The following is a 4549-nucleotide window of genomic DNA, read 5'->3' as shown; positions in this document are numbered from 1 at the left end:
TCTTTTTTTAATGTTTTTTTTCCAAGGCAATGATTTTATAGCACGTATCATCAAGTCCGTATTAAACAGAGTTTCTGGGCTAATGCTTTCCAGCCTTGACTCTCAGACTTACTAACTGTTCCAAATAGTCCCTTAAAATGTCTTAGCTGTATAAATACATGAGACCTCAACGTTTCCCCTGTGGACTAAACCAAAAACAAGTTAGATTAAAAATACATCTTTTGTTTTTTTAGTATTTCCAATTATGTATTAGCCAAAAAGAAAAAAAGAAAAAGAAAAAGAAAAAATAAAGGAAAAGAGTCTATCCCATGAAAATGATATGATGTTCCTAATAATATTTTTTAATTGACTTCCAATTTGATATTAGTTTTGGGTGAAACAAAAGGCCTCAGAGAAAGTCTACATACATTAAGGTCTACAGGGTAGATTTACAGAAGAAAATCAAGCTCAATAAAGCAGCGAATTATTCTTGAGTCTCTGACTTGGGCTGCGACTCCCTCACTGTGTCAGATGCACCAGCCTCATACAAAGCACTGGGAAAGCAAGATGCCAAGCTGCGGGTTGCACAAAGGAGCTGTTATACCACCATAAGCAATTGCAATAAGTTTCATTCCATAGTAGCACAACCTATCAGGGTCCCCACAATACCCCGCTAGCAGCACAAAGTGGTTTTCTGCACAGCGGTGTGGGACTGGAACTGCTCTACATGAATCAAATGACAGAACTGCCCTTGAATTCAGTGGCGGGAGCTTTGTCCAGTTTGATTTTAAACTAACCATCAGTTTACCTTCTTACCATTTCCAGTGATTGTTTTGCCATCTGATTACGTTTTATTAAACAATCTTTTGCTATATATTAACTGTCCTTTATTAAATGCAAATGTGCAGAGGATTAAACCATACAATAGACCCATGTTATATTGGATATCACAGTAAAATCTCAACAAGCATGAGTGTTTTCCTTTGTTTTGGAAATCAATGGATATTTAATTAAGATGGAGTAATAAGTCTTGCAACTAGAAGAATCCCTTCAGATTTAAATGAAATCATTATTATATATTACATGGGAACACAGCTACATTTGAATAATTTCAAAGTTCTCTCGAAACAAGAATGAACTGAAATACTCTCTTTTCTTCCAGCCTGGTGCAAAAATTGATGCTTTATCCTCAACGCCCTGCTAACCTGAGCACTCGGACACAAGAAGAAGGGCAGAGGACTGCTCAGAGGCTAGGATGCCATTTCCCAAAACATTAGGCAGTTCTTTCTGGCAATAGTTAATAGTTACTAGAGACCATGTTTGTTAAAGTTTAGAACATCCATGTGAGAAACAAACATTCTTCTCACGGACATTGAGTTGACTCTCATGCACTAAGTATTCTTAAGAATTTTCCAAATTTCCATTCATTCTGGGTGCTTAATTTGAATTTGGGTTTGCTCAGCTTGTCTGTCCATCCAGCCTTTGATATTGGAAAGGCTGCTGGTGAAGACATTACTCTCCAATAGAGACTTATGAGGTCACTTAATGATGTCACACAGGTCAATATTCCACAGGAGCTGGGTGTCTATGACTCGGACACTCTCTTAATAACTCTTGTTTATAACTTCTCTCTTTTTCACCCCAAGGAAATCTAAAGAATATTTTCAGTCATGTAGAGTTTCCAAGGCATTGTCAAGGCAGCATCTAATGTTTGGTAGTAGAATTCAGGAGGAATTAGTATAAAACCAGCCAGTAGAAAGAAGAAAAATAAGAAAATTAGTGTGGCTGGAAGGAATGTTTTCTGGGAATTCCAGAAATTCCCATTTTTCCTACCAGTACATGGTGTATGTTGTTACACTTGTTCTGTGTCTGGAATAACACCAGTTATACTTTTCAGGTAAAAGAATGCATTTCTTTTGTGGGTCACTACACATTATTCAGCACAGCAAAGTCTGGGTAGATTTTTTGGAGAGAGGGGTAAAAGTCTTGCTTTCATACTTTAGAAAGATCATTTGGACAATAAAATGAAACAATTGACTTTATTATTTCTTATATTATAATTTTAAATAATAAAATTATTCTTAATAATGATAATGGATTAGATGTTTCGGGGAAGCAAAAAGGTTCTCTCTTCATTCCAGTCCCTCTTTCTCCCGTTCTCCAGACTGTCTAAGGCGACAGCATCACCTCTCTCAGTGCTCAGCACTGTCAGGAGCAGCTGCGGATCCAGCATCCTTAATCACTGCACCAGGGAGCGAAGGGGGGGCGGCAGGAATGAACAGCATAAGAAAAGAGCAAAGCTGACTTAGATGGATCACATCGTTTGTGCCAGGACTGCAGACTGTACACCTCAATCCAGCACCGACACTAAATAATAGGAAACCCCCAAGATTATCAATAGGCTGTGGAATACAAGTGCCTGGATATGGACTTTATCAGATAGCAACCTAGAGATTAACCCCCTGGCCCCCTAATAATCGGGATTGTGCTGGTTACACCATCTATTACCAGAGCTGGGCAGGGGCTGGGGTGGAAAAGGAGGGGGCAGAGTCTGCCTGCGGGGTGCAAAGTCAGGCCAATTTCACAACACGCTGCTCTGTCTCCCGCTGAATGTTTTGTTTTGTTTTCTTCGTGTGATTCTACGGTAAAAAATTCTTGGAGGCTTTATTTATTGCCAAGTGGAACCACTGTGTGACTCCGGAAATACCTGTTGCCTAATTAAATTGTCTAGAGAGGAATTTTGGAAAGCGCTCCTAATTCAGGAGCTTAATTTAGGCTGGGCCCGTGCACCAGAGCTTTCTGTCTTATTATTAGATGGAATTTTAATCATTGCAGATCTAGCCCCGCCCCCCGCATTTTTTCCTCTCTCTCAATCTCCTAACAACCTGATTCTGGCACAATTCCCTTCCCCTTTAACCCTCCGGAGCTAAAAATAATATCCTCTTGGAACTGGCCAAAAAAAAAGGGGAAAAAAAGGGAACAAAAAAAAATAACAAAAAAAAAATGAAGTGAGCAAGCACTGAAGCAGAGGTGTTTAATTAGCAGCAATGAACTGGAGATGGGCTCAGCAATCATTTTACAGCAGCCTCCCTAGAGACAGACCAAACACATTATGAGAAAAACCGAGCTCAGGGGTCCCAGGAGTAAGGAAGGTGGTGTGTTCTCAGGGTAGCTTAAACCTGCAACATCTGTAAGATGCAGCCCTCATATGCCCGGATTAAAACTGAAAAAAAAGTGTCTTGCAGTAAGTGAAAGGATGCTACAAGCAAACAACTTTAAGTAAATGTTTCAGTCTGGCCAATTGTTCCGTGTGTTGCGATTCTTTTGCAGTTAAATTGCACCTTTCCATGTAATTTCACAGAGAAAGAAGACACAGGACACAGGAATGACGGAAGGAGTGCAAGGTAGGCAGTGACACTCACACAGATCACAGGTGTGTTGCTTTTCTGAGCCCAAGTCCTCAAGGAAGCAGTTGCCTCCGAAATGATCAGGCACTATGAACGTAGCTTTAAAGTACGTTGAAATCCTCAGATGGGAAGAATAAAGCATGGTTAAAACGAGTAGATCAAACTCTTTAAGACTGTGTCTGTGTTTGTGTCCAGGACCGAAGGTAGCAGAGTCTGATCCTGGCATCTTCACACAACCATTGCAGAGAAATACCCGGGAGAAGCTGCATTGCCAAGTTGAGCACAGCACTGACTGCCTGAGAAGAAAGAGCTTCACCATGCCCAGTGGAGTTGTCCTGCATCGACAGTGATGTAACTGTCCTGATGAGCCAAACTTTGGCATTTTTCACTGGAAACAGAGATCCCAGAACTCCCATCGTCCTTGCAAAAAGGATAGCTGCAATCAGGTTTCACTGGGATTACAGAAAAACTAAGGATATTCCTCTTGCTAGTCAAACCTCTATGAGATAATCTTAACACACAAGCAGCTCTGCTCTAGTATTAAGTTTCAAACTGTGTCTGTGTGTGGACAGCATACTTATATTAAAGAGTTCTTGCTGAAACAGTTTTCACTGCAGAGAAAACACCTACAGGTGTTTTAACTCTTCTGCTTTGCATCAGCTTTGGGCACCTGCCTTCGCTCACACTGGAGTGTCCTGCAGCCCCGGCAGCTCCGCGCTGCTGTACAGGGTGAAGGAAATACCTGCCTAGTCCCAGGATTGAAATCCTTTGGACAAAAAGCTCAGAAACACCTCTGTCTCAGCAGCTGATTCAGGCTGAATCCCTCCGGCCTGGGATTCTCCTCCTGCTGCAGAGAAGATTTCTAATCTCATCTGGGATTAGATTTGTAGGCTGAGACACCACAACATCAATACTGCATTTACAACCAGAGAGAGGAATAGAAGCCACAGGAAAGAGAAGAGGATAATGCATTGGCCTATCGCCTTGTCAAGGCAGAGGCATCTAGAAATGCATATACATCTCTATATGTATATATGGAGAGAAATATATATCTATCATACATGTATGGTTTTATGCTTCCTTCATCCCTACTTCTGCACAAAACACACTGCTACATGGAGAAAAATGGTCACCTGGCACCTGGTGTGCACAGTGAAGTGCTC

At 41.1% G+C, this 4549-nt stretch overlaps 1 long non-coding RNA gene across 2 annotated transcripts; it reads left to right on the top strand.

The window, feature by feature from the left end:
• Positions 1 to 1154: 1154 nt before the first annotated feature.
• LOC135575537 (uncharacterized) lies at positions 1155 to 3949 on the top strand. 2 transcript variants are annotated; one of them, XR_010466492.1, is made up of 3 exons: positions 1155 to 1876; positions 3341 to 3383; positions 3582 to 3949. It is a non-coding gene; the product is annotated as an uncharacterized LOC135575537 (long non-coding RNA). The 2 variants fall into 2 exon arrangements; XR_010466493.1 differs by having other exon boundaries at positions 3310 to 3383.
• Positions 3950 to 4549: the final 600 nt, after the last annotated feature.

Source organism: Columba livia, chromosome 16 (assembly GCF_036013475.1).
Source record: "Columba livia isolate bColLiv1 breed racing homer chromosome 16, bColLiv1.pat.W.v2, whole genome shotgun sequence".
NCBI classification, from domain to species: domain Eukaryota; kingdom Metazoa; phylum Chordata; class Aves; order Columbiformes; family Columbidae; genus Columba; species Columba livia.
Note: the sequence above shows the minus strand (reverse complement) of the source record. Positions and strands in the feature narration are given on the sequence as shown.